Genomic DNA, 17,454 nt, shown 5'->3' on the forward strand with positions numbered 1-17,454 from the left:
CTCAAGATAAAGACACAAAGGTCACGACCTCGCTGACGGCGCCCACCTCCTGGAGTCTGTTCGTCTGCCTCCATCATGTCCTCCGTCATGTTCCCCATGTGTCTCTGTCTGTCTCTTTGTGTCTCTGCCTGTCTGTCTCTCTGTGTCTCTGTCTGTCTCTCTGTCTCTGCCTGTCTGTCTCTCTGTGTCTCTGCCTGTCTGTCTCCCTGTGTCTCTGTCTGTCTCTCTGTGTCTCTGCCTGTCTGTCTCCCTGTGTCTCTGTCTGTCTCTTTGTGTCTCTGCCTGTCTGTCTCTCTGTGTCTCTGTCTGTCTCTCTGTGTCTTTGTCTGTCTCTCTGTGTCTCTGCCTGTCTGTCTCTCTGTGTCTCTGTCTGTCTCTCTGTGTCTCTGTCTGTCTGTCTCTCTGTGTCTCTGTCTGTCTGTCTCTCTGTGTCTCTGCCTGTCTGTCTCTCTGTGTCTCTGTCTGTCTCTCTGTGTCTCTGCCTGTCTGTCTCTCTGTGTCTCTGTCTGTCTCTCTGTGTCTCTGCCTGTCTGTCTCTCTGTGTCTCTGTCTGTCTGTCTCTCTGTGTCTCTGTCTGTCTCTCTGTGTCTCTGCCTGTCTGTCTCTCTGTGTCTCTGTCTGTCTCTCTGTGTCTCTGCCTGTCTGTCTCTCTGTGTCTCTGTCTGTCTCCCTGTGTCTCTGTCTGTCTCTCTGTGTCTCTGTCTGTCTCTGTCTGTCTCTCTGTGTCTCTGCCTGTCTGTCTCTCTGTGTCTCTGTCTGTCTCCCTGTGTCTCTGTCTGTCTCTCTGTGTCTCTGCCTGTCTGTCTCTCTGTGTCTCTGTCTGTCTGTCGTTCATACACACGTGCTGTTGGACGGTCACAGTGGAATCAGGACAAATTGACACTGTCCACAGACGTGTCACAGACAAACATGCGTGATGCTTCTTGTCCAAACCGAGACGATGAGGACGTGAGGACGCATTTCCCCCTTCCTGACCAGAAGGGAAATATGAGGTGGGGACTGGCGGCGGCGCTGATTTGCATTCGCTAATGAAAGCAGCCATAATTGGTGAGAATTGATTTTTTTTCCTGCTTTGATTGAGCTTCAATTGAGTCTGAAGTCGTTCAAGTGGAGAACTGATTGATTTGTGGTTGAATTCCAGTTTATTTAGTTTAGAAAATAATTATGTAGTGATTGGACGTGCAGCGAGCAACGCTGACCTCCTCGTCCAATCCCCTCTCGCCTCCTGAGAGGAGTCCTCTCCAGTGTGTCCCGGCAGCTCGTCCTGTTGGACTGAGTGAGACTGCGCTCACATGAAAAATGTCCTCCGGCGAGGTACATGAAGGTGTGAAATTGCAGACTCCTCTTTGCCCTCGGCCCCGAGCCTCAGAAGGTATTTCTTCTTTTATTGACAGCGCGGCTGAATTTCAGCCTGATGGCGGCTGCCGGCCCGCCGCGTCCTCCTCCAGCCTTGATTGCTTTTGTTTCCAGGTCACCTCCTATCTATTGCTGCAACTTTTCCAATTTCTCAGGGCTCGTCGTATGAAGACAGAAAGCTTCGCCATCGCCGGCTCTCTGGGAAATGTACATAAAGCTCCGCGGAGGGACGACACGAAGGAAACACGCCCAAATCTTCCCGCTTTCACGCTCGGCGGGCGACGCGGATCCTGTCGACGCCCCCGATGCAACTTCATCAAATGAATAATCAAATAAACGTCTTGGTTCATTAATATGAAATTATCTTAGCATGAAGATTAATTGCGTTAAACTTGTGAAAGTGTGTTTGGTTTGGATGTGAGCTGAGGACATGATGGATGACGAGAGCCGTGATGAATGGAGGACGCAGCGGAACTAAATTGAAAGTGTACTCATCCGTTCTCCCTCAGAACTAATGACAAATTGAGCGTGTCACGTTGAACAATACATGTTGAGGTTTAAACATGGCCGCCTCCACGCCGACACCGTGACAGGACGTCCTGCAAGACCGCAGGAAGACACAGACCCGGCGTCCACTCCGTCCGTCACTGATCATCTGTGAAAGTACAGTTACTCACTCATGAGTATTTCCAACTGAGTAAGAGTACAAATACATTAGCATCAAAATATACTTGGAGGACCAAAAGTAAAAGTACTCAGTATGCAGTAAAGGCCCATCTCACAATCATAGATATCATACTGAGAGATTGTAATCAATTGTGCATTTATCTGTTGATGCTAACATGCTAACACTGACAATGCTAACATGCTTGTATTAACAATGCTAACATGCTCTCACTGACAATGCTAACTTGCTCACACTGACAATGCTAACATGCTCACACTGGCAGTGCTAACATGTTCACACTGACAATGCTAACATGCTTACACCGACAATGTTAACATGCTCGTATTAACAATGCTAACATGCTCTCACCGACAATGCTAACATGCTCATATCAACAATGCTAACATGCTCACGCTGACAATGCTAACATGCTCACACCGACAATGCTAACATGCTCGTATTAACAATGCTAACATGCTCGTATCAACAATGCTAGCATGCTAACACTGACAAGGCTAACATGCTGATATTAACAATGCTAACATGCTGATGTTTGGTAGATATAATGCTGAACATGTTATACCTAGTTCAGCATGTTAGCATGCTAACATTAGCTGGATGTTTGAGTCACATGTTTCACGTATGTCATGATTTATTCACTTCAAGTCTGTTTCCATCAAACTTTTTCACAGTTTGCTTTCATCAATAAATCAAATATCAACTAAGTTTTTCAGGTCCAAACTGAAACTGCACATAAAACTGGACGGATGGAAGTGGGTGGACAGAGGTGGGTGGACAGAAGTGGGTGGACAGAGGTGGGTGGACAGAAATGGGTGGACAGAGGTGGGTGGACAGAGGTGGGTGGACAGAAATGGGTGGACAGAGGTGGGTGGACAGAGGTGGGTGGAGGGCACCTGCTGTTACTGTGTGGGAGGAGGACATCTTCCAGGTGTGTCCTGATGCTCCTTTCTCACGTCTCAAAAGTCCCCCTGAGCTGGTTTGGAGCGTCTGATTCAGATCAGTCCGTCTTGAATGACTCTGAGACACCCACAGAGACTCGGCGTAAAGTGTCTGTGGGTTGTCTTCATCTCTAAAAAGTTCCTCTCTGTCTTTTGGGGATGTTCTGTTTAACGTGACTTAATTGTCTGCATTGTATCCTCTAACGATGGATCCCTTTAATCATTCCTGGAAACAGCCGTGACGATTGATCGCCAGAGTATTTTTCACTTTGTCTAAAAACCAAAACGAGTGACAGGCAGCCAAAGTTCCAGCTGATCAAACTCGTATTAAAGAAGCGTCTGGCGCGGCTCCAGCTGACAGCCTCTATCTCAAGTCATACCGCCATCTGTGAGATTACAGCAGTTGGGGAATGAAGAAGAGGATCTCTATCAACCTCCAGTCGGCCATTCGTATTACAACACGACCGCCGTCGCAGCGCCGCAGCGCCGCTTCTCACTCTAACTGTTCAATATTGACATTTTGTGCCGTTTGAGTAGTATTATTCTACTGCATTAAATCAGGTTTAACTTTACATTTCACTCCTGGAATATGAATATTTCTCTGTTTGAAGCTGCTTTGTTGATGTTCAGCTGCGCCGCCATTTTAAGGCCCACATTCAGATTCACAGTTATCAGTGATGAACGAATGGTTCATAGCACTGATGTGTCTGTGAGAGGCCTGAAGCTCATCCAGTCAGCTCAGACACCAACCATCATTAGCACTAATTAATGGAGCCTAATTAAAGCTTCTGAAACGAATCATCGAAGTAAATGTTGATTAAATAAGGACATCAGCAGCGTTTCCATTGGTTCCTGTAAACCTCACGTTCACTGATCAGTGAATGAAAACATGACGTCGTCCGTCTCCACCTTAATGTTCACAACCTGAAGCTGAGACGAGCAGCAGAACATCTCAAATACTGGCTGATTGATTGACTGATTGATTGATTGACTGATTGATTGTTCTGACACAGTGGTGCAGTTTTATGATGAGTTAGCAGAACGTCACCAGGCTGGTGTTCACTGTGTTTCATCCATGGACACATTAATGAGATGTGGACGCTGCTTTATGCTAAGCTAAGCTAAGCTAAGCTAAACTAAGCTAACTACATTTTATTTCTGAAACAAACCATTTGTGATTAAAGTTGAAGTAAAATGTTTTCAGGATGCGTTCGGCTCCACTTCACGCTGCTTCAGGTCGCTCCTCGTTCGTCTCCTTGTCCCCTCACCTCCTCTCCTCCTTGCCTCCTCGCCTGCTGTCACTGCTTCGTCTCCTCTGCTCTAAACTGTGTGACATCTTCTCACAGAAACAACTTTCAAAGAAAATTACACAGCTTGATGTTATTCCAAGTTCATATTTGGCAAGTCCATGTTGAGCGTCATCCATCATGGCCTTCACTTCCTGATCAGCGTCTCGGGGGGCAGGTTCATCGCTCCTCTTCCACCAACCAGAGCAAAAGCGACGGCGGCAACCCCGCGTCTGCAATCTCATTCTGAGCAGCAGGAAATAAATAAAGAAGTGAACCATCAGTTGAGCGGAGCAGCACGCTCTGCAACTTCCCGCGAAATGAATACTTTTTAATTTCTGAGCCTGGGATGGCCCCGGGCCCCAGGACAATGTTGATGGATGATGTTTTAATGCTGCTGAATGTTATTTTTACTGAACAGGGAAAACTATAAATTTTTACTTCATTGGCAATGATTGTGCCCTATGCATAAAGCGCGGCGGCTGCGCGTTGCCCATGAATAATCGCCTCTCGCAGCAGATGTTACTTTGCAGAAACCAATTCCTCGGATAAGATTTGCAGAAGATTAATTGTCTACAGCTGTTTCATGGCCCGCTGCAATCTTAATACATTTATGATAAGTTTAAAAGCTCACTAGAGGCAGCGGAGCCTCCCGAGTGAAGCTGCCGAGAGAAAGAGACGCTTTATTCTTACATCTGGATTCATATCTGCCGTCAGATTCATCATTAGCCTTTATGCGAGACGACGAAGAGGCCGGCCGTCATTAACGCACGAGATGCAACAGTGTCCCCCTCCTCGTTCTTTATCCTCTCTGCAGGCTCACATTTTCATTTCTCCCCTTTTTGAGTGACTGAATTATTCAGATTTGTGCAAATGAGTTGTTTTCATTTTTCCAGGCTGCGAGTGGAAATTGAAAGTGACCCAGCGTGACCCTCATCTATTACTCAAGCTGGATTGCAGTGAATGTGCAGCGCGGATCATTGTAAGCACGCGGGGCTTTGTTAGCCGCCGGGCTGTGACCTGCACACACGCAGCATCTGTACCAGTTTGGAAGAATCGCCGTGTTGTGACCCGCGCTCGCGCTTTTATAAAGGCCTATTTGAATATTCTCCGCAGAACAAAAGCAATCATGTTGAGAGCGCGGCGGCGGTCAGGGGCCGGCGCTCAGGGGCCTCCGGGTTCAGGTGAGCTTCTGAGGAACCGCCGACGGAGGGACGCGAAGGGCCCGAGGCTTTGATTTAACCCTCCTCCTCAGTCATTGTGCGCTCTTCATGGCGGCTCAGATCATTTAACGGCGCGGAGCTTCAGCCGCCGATGGACCACATCCATTATTTATCACGTGACTCGTCCCAGTGATTGAAGCGACGAGAGCTAACCTGTTCTCAAACACTGGTTTATCAGCGTACAGCAGGAGGTTATCGCGTCGGGAAGGAAGCTCAGCTCGCGACGGTGAGGTCATGTGACCTCGCTGTACTTCATTTGAAGCAGCACGTTGGCTTTTTAGCTGCAGGCTGCATTTACAGTAAAGATGAAAGTGTTGGTGAGGTCCATCCTGTCGCAGCAGAACTGAGAGGCTCCTCATGAGGAGGAAGCAGCTTGATCTCCAGAAACATGGCGTCCTGCTGAGGCTCACCTGAGCCTGAGTGAACATGGGAAGGTTTCGTCCAGGTGAGGCTCCGTCAGGACTGACAGGAGGACGCGTCTGCGCAGGTGGAGGAGTACCTGGGTACATGAGGTCAGCTGCTGCTCAGGTGTGTCAGCAGCTCGTCTCCTCTCTGTCTGCAGCAGGTGGAGGTCAGTGGTGGGTGTGGTCGCTGTGCTGGAGTCTCTGATGGTGATGAAGATGGTTCGTCTTCATCAGTGGAAAACACGCTGGCTGCGGTTAAATTCTGGATGTTTAGCAGCTCGATGGAAAAGCTTCAGCGTTCTTACGACGTTAAATGATTTTGTTTTAATGAGACACCGAGCAGATGATGAACCGCAGTTTGTCCTGTGTGTGCTGAAGCACCTGAACGCCTCAGCCTCCAGGTGAGCTCAGGACCATCAGGCAGGTGCTGAGGACTGACCTCAGTCCAGTTTAATGACGATCCAATCAGAACTGTTAACATTCAGAGCTGAATCAATAATTCTGTTCAGTTTGAGGATTTTCACTTCTTCTCTGTTTTATCTCAAAAAACTCAAAACAAAAAAAACAAAAGAAACAAAAACTAATTTATGGACAAAATGGAATCAAACAAAAACCAATGATTGATGAAAATATTGATGATTTAATCGAGCTGATGTGAGATTTAATCAACTAAAATCTGAACGTCTTCCTTCTGTCCTGGTCACTTCCTGTCAGATTGATTCACATTTTATTTGGTTTTATTAACTGAAAAAACTTGTTCAAAACATTTTTATTTTGCTTTCAATCAGATGTTGAGTCGATGCTCAAACGACCTCGACAGTGTGTCAGTCTAATTAGCAGCAGCAGATAAAATAAAACTGACAGAAACACAACAAAAATCAGATTTTTAATCTAAAGAATAAAACAGAGTGAACGTGAACGTGAACTCACCACGGTGCTGATTTCTTTTTATTTATTTTATTTCACAGGATCTCTGTCTGGATTCTTATTTTCTGTCTGTTTTTCCTTCAAAATAAACTGTTCTGTTCACATTCTGCAAGTATTTTACCTTGAAATAATAATAAATCTTATATAACAAAACATTAATAATAAACTTTATGTTAAAACAAATTTTACAGTTTCAGAGTGAAATAAAAAATAAATGAAGCCAAAATGAACAAAAAGATGAAGAAATATTAGAGACGTCAAACAATGATGATAAATACACAGAAATATAAATACAGACAGACAGACGTGTGTACATGTACACGCCTGTACACATGCTTCATCTACACATACATATAAATACACACACACACACACACACACACAGACACACACACACACACACACATAAGTGTGACGTTATTAATGTTATAAATATATATTATACATTATAAAACATAAAGTGATTCAGCTGCACGGTGACAAGTCAAAAGAGGCTGTAACACACACACACACACACACACACACACACACACACACACACACAGCTGTGTGTAGGCTGACAGGAAGTGGCTATAAATAATCAGAGCCGCCGCCGTCGGCTCGGCCTTTAGCTCACTCCTGCGACACCTCAGACATTGAACATGACATAATTCGCTGTAATAAAACAAAAGCTTCACTTCATAAATTTGCATGATTCATACGAAGCGTATGGGATGAATTCAGCATCATAAATATGCAAAAACATGAAAGCATTGCAGCTGCATCATTTTAATTGATTCTCGTGTGATGGTGGGACTTAATTACTAATTGGTTTCTTGTTTCTCGCTCAGCCCTCCGCTCGTTAACAAATTTGTGTTAATGAACTGAGCGTTGTCGTCTACCTTTTTGTTCTGGAGGGCTTCAAACAGCTGAGCCGGAGCTCCGTGTTGAACACACACCGTGCACACTTTCATTTGTCCTGATGGAAGCTGTCTCTAAACGCCTCTCGGCCGTAAATCTGCCCTCGGCGGCGGCACGCGGGCCGTGATACGAGGCTGTAACAGCCACATTCAGTGCTCCCACATCATCATTCCAGCCTGCCTCCCCCGTCTCCTCCACACCTTCTCGGCTTTGTACAAACAGATACCTGTCACGTATGAAGAATAGGATGGCTCCGTAACAAATGCCTCATTCTCTGCGGATTATTTACTTTTAATGGGCGGGTGGGATGAGAAAAGCACTTAATATGTGCTCACACGAGGCGTGATGTATGGGGTCATGGTAACGCCGGTGGCACCGCCCCGGCTGCTCGTTTGAAATAAATCTATGGGAGGCTGCTCGCAGGGTTACTACAGTATCTGCCGAGCAGAAATGTGCTCTATTAGACACTTGATGTCCCAGAGGAGTTTACTGTTTAGCTTTTTTATCATTTCGGGGCCTGGAGAGCAGCGCTGTGGCTTTGACTGCAGAGGAGAAAGAGCCGTTTCCTGCATATCAATCCAGAAAACAACACGCTGGGATGGATGTGAGGTTCATATTCAGCTCCACGCTGCTTTTATTGTCTCCTGAAAGAGAAAATGTTCTTGGATTAAAGGAATTCTTTTAAGAAAGACATTTAAGAGTCTGCAGTCAAGCTAGCAGCTCTGCGAGGCTTAAACACAGGGAGGCTAGCAGCTAAATGCTAACGGCAGCATGCTAACATGCTCACAATCACAATGCTAACATGCGGCTGTTTAGCCGGTTTAATCTTTAATGTCTTAGTTAATCTCGTCATCGGTTCGGCAGGTGTTTGCTCACATTAACATGTTGGCCTGATGGTGGCGCTGCTGAAAAGTCGATGAGGTCGTTAAAGTTCATCCTGACAGAAGATGAACGTTTGAGTCACATTTCATCTCAGCCATCCAGCAGATGCTGAGATGCTTCATGTGAACTCAACAGATGGAGCAGCAGCTACGACGCTAAAAACCAGACGCTAGCTGGGAAAACAAAAAACGATCAAAGCGTCCGATCGACCGATCGACCGATCAATCAGCGAAGGCGAGCGTCATCTTCTGCCAAAGGAAACGTGACAAAGGCAAAAGAGAAGCATCCGGCAGACAGACAGAACCCAGGACATCAGGAGACCGGGCTGATCGTGTCTCTTGTGGACATTCAGAGGACTCGGTCCACAGAGACGTCCTCGCCTGTGAGACAGCGCTCGGGGATGAAATATGCGGCCTCTTCGGGTGCAGCACCTGGCTGACAGGAGGTGCTGGAGGAGGCCGCAGATTTAAACGGCGCCATCTATTTGCCACTCGGTGTTATTAATATTCATGATCAATCATCAGCAACGAGGCGGCGAAGAGTTTCTGTTTGATGGTTATTAATGACGACCTGAGCGTTTACTGCTCGTCCAGCGCTGCGCCCTTAATGATCAGAAGTATTAATTCCCACAGTATTCCATTATTAATATCCTGGACGGAGATAAAAAGTAATATTAATGTAAGGCCAACATAAAGACAGAGTCATTATTTAAGTCCTGTCCTCCGTCGTCCTCTTTGAGCAGCACGGTGATAAGACTTTCTTTAATTTAAAGAAAGACATTAATTTCTTAATGCTGACTAATCAAAGCAACATTCTGCAGTTTAACTGAAGATCATAAATCTTTCAGCGGGTATGGATCAGCCTTGATCACCGTCCTTTTATCTGTCTTTGAGGACCAATCAGCAGTGAGGATGGAGCTGATGTCCCGATTCGTCTTCCACGTTCACATTTACGTCCAGCGTCTCCATCAGACGGCAGGTGATGTCTGTTTATGGACTTCCTGTTGACGAGGCTCAGGTGGTGTCGAGCCAAAAAAAGGTAAATCTAATCTTTTCTTTGTGTTTCATGAGCATTTATTTATGTAAATTATGTAATTTATGTAAACACTTTTTATGTTAGAAGTATTGATCCTGATCAGGCTGGATTAAAAAAAGCAGAATGAAAAAGAAGAAGAAGAAGAAGAAGAAGAAGAAGAAGAAGAAGAAATAATGTCTTAACAATGATTCAGTTCAATGAAGACGGAAACGATCGTCAGAGAAACGACGATCACCCGGAAACAAAACACAAATATTAATAAATATTAATAACTGATAACAAGACTTCAAAGATGGACAGAAGACAAACATGATATTTATCATCATCGCCATCATCTCGTTCACACAGGTTATTATTCATAATAATAACTAAATAATTATAATTAATAAAAACTAATAACGATAACGAGACAAAGACTCAGACGATCGATGTTTGATGTTTCCTGGAAACGTTTCTTTTCTTTACGATGAAGATTTTTCTGTTTTTGGCCTGATTTACGTTCTCCTGCTGATAAAAACAGATTTGTTCATTTATTATTTTCTTTCTCTCCTTTTTCAATGATTCTCTTTATTTTTTTTCTTCTCTGAATCTTTTTTCTTGGTCTCATTTTAATGATGTTTGATGTTTGCCTCCTCCTCTGATGTATAAAACACACTAAATGTTGAATGGACTGTATTCATACAGTGTTCACCCGTTCACACACACCCGTTCACACACACCCGTTCACACACACGCACGTTCACACACACACCCGTTCACACACACCCGTTCACACACACGCACGTTCACACACACCCGTTCACACACACACCCGTTCACACACACCCGTTCACACACTCACGGCATCAGCAGTAATTTGGGGTTCAGTATCTGAACTGAGGACACTTCGACCTGTTGGCTGCTGAGGCCAGGGATCGAGTTATTTATCGTTTTATTTTAGTTAATTTCACTTTTATTTTAGTTTGCATGAATTCATTTTCCTGCGCACCTGCAAGGTGACACAACGGTTAGCTGAACGGAGACAAAAGCAGACATCACCTCGCTGGTACCTGTGGCTCTGTAGTTGGTGTTGTTGTTTTTGGTGTTGTTGTTGTTGTAGTCGGTGTTGTTGGTGTTGGCAGTGTTGTTGTTATTGTTGTTGTTTTTGTTGTTGTTGTTGTTGGCGGTTCTGTTGTTGTTGTTGGTGTTGTTGTTGTTGTTGTGGGTGTTGTTGGCGGCGGAGGCGGCACTTGTCGGTGGATGAATCCGTGGATTATGAGACGAGGCCTCGTGCGGCCCGCAGACGCTCGCCGCCTTGCGATGGTCCTTTTAATAAGCTGCGATGTCGAGGCAGCGGCTCTCTGCCTCAGGCTGATTGATGAGACGACGGAGATCGACCAAACACCTAAACATACAAATGATTAAAAAAGGAGGGGTCACCCTCTGGACCCCGAGATGAAAGTGACTAACCTTTAGTTAAGATGATACCGTTCTCCAAGTGCAATTTATAGTCTATTGACTGGAGAAAGTGTCTTTTCAGACGTGCGGAAATTGTCTTACATTGCAGATGAGATCAGCCGCTTGACACCGGATCTGGAGGCCAGAGCGACAGCAAATATCACATTAGCTGCCCGGGAGATGATATCAGACTGTTTCAGCTCAGGACAAACACAGACACGTATCATCCCATCTCCCAAACACAGCCCCACCCAGCGCTCACACACACACACACACACACACACACACACACACACACACACACACTCACACACACACACACACACACACACACACACACACACACACTCACAGCTCCATGAACCAGGGCCAACGTCCAGGCCGGCTGTGGAGATCAGGGTGGAGTTAAATCATCAGACCTCCGTGAGCAGAGTTCACTCCACGTTCCTGTAATTAATGTTCACCTTTAATGAACAGACCCCCCCCCACACACACACACACACATCACCTGTTCAGCACCCAAATCTTTGTGAAAGTGAACTTGTTGTTTATTCTCTTTGCTTCATGTTATTGGTTTTAAAATCTGTGGACATTTGTAGAATTGTCCAATATTGATTTGCCTGCACACACACACACACGCACGCGCACACGCGCACACGCGCACGCACACGCCCACACGGACACACGCGCACACACACACACGCACACGCGCACACGCACACACACACGCACACACACGCGCACACGCGCGCGCACACACACACACACACACACACACGCACACACACACACACGCGCACACACACACATACACACGCACACACACACGCACACGCGCACACACACACACGCACACACACACACACACACACACACACACACACACACACACGCACACACACACACGCATTTCCTCCTAGACAATCCCTGTGATTAGAGGAAGGAATCAGGATTTTTGTTGAGTTCCCGCTCGCCGATGCTGCTCGCCGCCTCCATCTTGACGGCTCAGATTCTCCACCTGCCCTCAGGTGTGTCAGCGGGGCTCGGCTCAGCGGGGCCACACGCCCATATATTTGGATTAAACAGTCAGAGTCGTTACAGCCGATGTTATTGACCTTTTAAGATACAGCTTTAATAGCTTTCTCTGCCTCTCTGCCGGCCTCGCTGTGGAACACGAGGGGCTGCCGTGCTGATGAAGTCCCCCTCAGGGTTTGCCTGGAATTGGAATCAAATACTTTAGATCCCCTCTTCCTCGCAGGTAATGCTGCCGGCTTTGTGGTGGAGAAAGGAGAAATTAAAGGAAAAGCACACAATGAGAATGAGGAGCAGGCGATGAGGATTACGGGCAGGACACTCATTTTCCAGAGGCCAGCCAAGCTCGACAAAGCCCGAGAGCGAGACTAAGACCAGATCCCGAGGCGCCGCGTCGCTTTTCCTCTGACAAGAAGAGGAGCTTTACGGCGCAGAGGGCCGGCGTCAACGGGGAGGACGTGAGATGACAGCACCAATCAGTGCTGCGCGTGAAAGATCATCACTAATAAAACAGGTCGGCCTTTATTATTAGAGTGAACCGTTCACGCTGAAGATGAGGCTGATCGGAGACCGTGTGATCGAGAGCTGTGAGCAAAGAAACACTTAAAAACTGAACAATCGATAAATTCAAGGCTTTAATGGAACCTGTGTGACGTCAAACTGAAGTTTGTCTCTTTATTGGACACTTTCAACTCAGCTGAGTCAGTGTGAGGGACGGTCACCTGAGCTAACCAGCTTCATCTGACGCCAGGTGTGAACGAAGGGGGCGGTCCGTGCTGCGTTCAGGTCACACTGCACAAACCGTAAATATGAACAGTCGGGCCTCGAGAAAAAATCCAACAAGAACAAAAGAAATGGATCAACAACGAGTTTAATGACTGCAGCGACCAGGTCGAGGTCACGTGATGCAGCACACGCTGTTATTAAGAATAATAATAATAAAAAATGAAACCGAGGCCAAAAATATTAAACGATTAAAAAGAAAACATTTTCGTAAATGTTGTGTTTTGTTTTTTGTTCCTCACTGACACTGAAATGAAAATGATCAAATAATGACCAGAGAGCTGAAGATGATCCATAAACAGATATATCTGAATAAACGTGTCGGCACCTTTGGACAGCGGTCAGGTGATTTATGCTGTGTGTTTCCCTCCAGGTGTGTGAGGTTAATATCCTGGCCTGTCTCAGCACCTATTTATCATCTCAGGTGTGTGTGAGTGCGATGGAGGACGACTGAATGGACAACAGGTCGCAGCATAATCTCTCCTCTGACTCGATCTGAGAGGAAGATAATGCGATGGAACTTTTCTCAACTCGTAACCTTTTATCGCGGACCCCCCTCACCTGTCCAGACGGGTCTTATTGTTTTTGTGCTCGTACCTGGCCCTCGCGCACGCCGCGGCCGCGTCCTGTTATTCACTGTCTGCAGCCATCAGCCTTTTCCAATCTCACATCAGGGAAGTCACAGCTCTTTGTACAAGTGCCTTCAGTAATTGAATTTGCTGCAGAAATAGCAGCCTGGAAAATTTCATTTTCGCTCCCAGCGGGTGTGTGTGTGTGTGTGTGTGTGTGTGTGTGTGTGTGTGTGTGTGTCACTGTGTGTGTGTGTGTGTGTGTCACTGTGTGTGTGTGTGTGTGTGTGTGTGTGTGTGTGTGTGTCACTGTGTGTGTGTGTGTGTGTGTCACTGTGTGTGTATCACTGTGTGTGTGTGTCACTGTGTGTGTGTGTGTCACTGTGTGTGTGTGTGTGTGTGTGTGTGTGTCACTGTGTGTGTGTGTGTGTGTCACTGTGTGTGTGTGTGTGTCACTGTGTGTGTGTCACTGTGTGTGTATCACTGTGTGTGTGTGTCACTGTGTGTGTGTGTGTCACTGTGTGTGTGTGTGTGTGTGTGTGTGTGTCACTGTGTGTGTGTGTGTGTGTGTGTCACTGTGTGTGTATCACTGTGTGTGTGTGTGTCACTGTGTGTGTGTCACTGTGTGTGTGTGTGTGTGTGTGTGTCACTGTGTGTGTGTGTCACTGTGTGTGTGTGTGTCACTGTGTGTGTGTGTCACTGTGTGTGTGTGTGTCACTGTGTGTGTGTGTGTGTGTGTGTGTGTGTATCACTGTGTGTGTGTGTCACTGTGTGTGTGTGTGTCACTGTGTGTGTGTGTGTGTGTGTGTGTCACTGTGTGTGTATCACTGTGTGTGTGTGTGTATCACTGTGTGTGTGTGTCACTGTGTGTGTGTGTGTGTGTGTGTGTGTGTGTGTATCACTGTGTGTGTGTGTGTGTGTGTCACTGTGTGTGTGTGTGTCACTGTGTGTGTGTGTGTGTGTGTGTGTGTCACTGTGTGTGTGTGTCACTGTGTGTGTGTGTGTGTGTCACTGTGTGTGTGAGGTGCACATGCAGGCGAGGCACATCCTCTCCTTCCTCACTCATCTCTTCTCTGCAGCCTCCATGCTTCCCCACAGACCCTCGTCCTCCTCCATGTTGGACTCACCTGCCCGTCTTCATCTCACCTGCGCTGCTTTCAGCCTCTCAGCCAATCACATCTCCACACAGCAGCGTTCAGTGATTAATCAGATCCCTTGAAAAGGTCCAAACCAGCAGGAAATGAAGCCTTTTCAGAGGATCCGCAGGTTTTCTTTCTCTCTTCAAACATTTTGGGTTCTGAATCACGTTTCAAAGATGTGGATCCAGTTCAAGTCGGCCTGGAGGTGAATCTGCTTCATGTCTCTGCTGCTTACATGTGTGTCAGTGTGTTTTCATGAGTTTTAATGTGTGTTAATGTGTTTCAATGTGTTTGTTTTAATGTGTTTTCATGTGTTTTCATGAGTTTTAATGTGTGTCAATGTGTTTCAATGTGTTTGTTTCAGTGTGTTTTAATGTGTTTAACGTCTTTGTTTTCATGTGTTTTCATGTGTTTTAATGTGTTTGTTTTAATGTGTTTTAGTGTTTGTTCTAATGTGTTTCAATGTGTTTTAATGTGTTTTCATGTGTTTTAACGTCTTTGTTTTCATGTGTTTTAATGTGTTTTAACATGTTTGTTTTAATGTGTTTCAATGTGTTTGTTTTAATGTGTTTTAATGTGTTTCAATGTGTTTTAATGTGTTTTAATGTGTTTGTTCTAATGTGTTTTAATGTGTTTGTTCTAATGTGTTTTAATGTGTTTTAACGTGTTTGTTTTAATGTGTTTCAATGTGTTTGTTTTAATGTGTTTTAATGTGTTTCACTGTGTTTTAATGTGTTTGTTTTAATGTGTTTGAATGTGTTTTCATGTGTTTTAATGTGTTTTAACGTGTTTGTTTTAATGTGTTTTAACGTGTTTGTTTTAATGTGTTTCAATATGTTTGTTTTAATGTGTTTTAATGTGTTTCACTGTTTTAATGTGTTTTAATGTGTTTGTTCTAATGTGTTTTAATGTGTTTTAACGTCTTTGTTTTCATGTGTTTTAACGTCTTTGTTTTCATGTGTTTTCATGTGTTTTAACGTCTTTGTTTTCATGTGTTTTCATGTGTTTTAACGTCTTTGTTTTCATGTGTTTAACGTCTTTGTTTTCATGTGTTTAACGTCTTTGTTTTCATGTGTTTAACGTCTTTGTTTTCATGTGTTTTCATGTGTTTTAACGTCTTTGTTTTCATGTGTTTTAACGTCTTTGTTTTCATGTGTTTTCATGTGTTTTAATGTGTTTTAACATGTTTGTTTTAATGTGTTTCAGTGTGTTTGTTTTAATGTGTTTTAATGTGTTTGTTCTAATGTGTTTTAATGTGTTTTAACGTCTTTGTTTTCATGTGTTTAACGTCTTTGTTTTCATGTGTTTTCATGTGTTTTAATGTGTTTTAACATGTTTGTTTTAATGTGTTTCAATGTGTTTGTTTTAATGTGTTTTAATGTGTTTGTTCTAATGTGTTTTAATGTGTTTTAATGTGTTTTAATGTCTTTGTTTTCATGTGTTTTCATGTGTTTAACGTCTTTGTTTTCATGTGTTTTCATGTGTTTAACGTCTTTGTTTTCATGTGTTTTCATGTGTTTTAACGTCTTTGTTTTCATGTGTTTTCATGTGTTTTCACGTGTTTTCATGTGTTTTCACGTGTTTTCATGTGTTTTAATGTCTTTGTTTTCACGTGTTTTCATGTGTTTTCACGTGTTTTCATGTGTTTTAACGTCTTTGTTTTCATGTGTTTTCATGTGTTTAACGTCTTTGTTTTCATGTGTTTTCATGTGTTTTAACGTCTTTGTTTTCATGTGTTTTAACGTCTTTGTTTTCATGTGTTTTCACGTGTTTTCATGTGTTTTCACGTGTTTTCATGTGTTTTAATGTCTTTGTTTTCACATGTTTTCATGTGTTTTCATGTGTTTTCACGTGTTTTCATGTGTTTTAATGTCTTTGTTTTCACGTGTTTTCATGTGTTTTCACGTGTTTTCATGTGTTTTAATGTCTTTGTTTTCACGTGTTTTCATGTGTTTTCACGTGTTTTCATGTGTTTTAATGTCTTTGTTTTCATGTGTTTTCACGTGTTTTCATGTGTTTTAATGTCTTTGTTTTCATGTGTTTTCACGTGTTTTCACGTGTTTTCATGTGTTTTCACGTGTTTTCATGTGTTTTAATGTCTTTGTTTTCACGTGTTTTCATGTGTTTTAATGTCTTTGTTTTCACGTGTTTTCATGTGTTTTCACGTGTTTTCATGTGTTTTCATGTGTTTTCATGTGTTTTAATGTCTTTGTTTTCATGTGTTTTCACGTGTTTTCATGTGTTTTCATGTGTTTTCACGTGTTTTCATGTGTTTTAATGTCTTTGTTTTCACGTGTTTTCATGTGTTTTAATGTCTTTGTTTTCACGTGTTTTCATGTGTTTTCACGTGTTTTCATGTGTTTTCATGTGTTTTCATGTGTTTTAATGTCTTTGTTTTCATGTGTTTTCACGTGTTTTCACGTGTTTTCATGTGTTTTCACGTGTTTTCATGTGTTTTAATGTCTTTGTTTTCACGTGTTTTCATGTGTTTTAATGTCTTTGTTTTCACGTGTTTTCATGTGTTTTCACGTGTTTTCACGTGTTTTCATGTGTTTTAATGTCTTTGTTTTCACGTGTTTTCATGTGTTTTCACGTGTTTTCATGTGTTTTCATGTGTTCTAGGCGCTGCAGAGTCTAACAGAGCACAAACAGCCGGCTGAGGCGGAGTGAAGAGTCATCCTGCTGCCTTTGATTATATTTTAACTGATGAACATGTTCGTGTTGTGTTTACCGTCCGGGTTTGGACACAGCGGCTGTAAATTGATTTGGACACGTCCCCTCTGTGGACACCATGGACTCGGCTGTCCCCTGGACCAAACACTCCATCTGTCTCTCCCCCCGTCCCCGTCCAGCAC

The sequence above is a fragment of the Chaetodon auriga genome, chromosome 19, assembly GCF_051107435.1.
Source record: "Chaetodon auriga isolate fChaAug3 chromosome 19, fChaAug3.hap1, whole genome shotgun sequence".
Lineage (NCBI taxonomy): Eukaryota > Metazoa > Chordata > Actinopteri > Chaetodontiformes > Chaetodontidae > Chaetodon > Chaetodon auriga.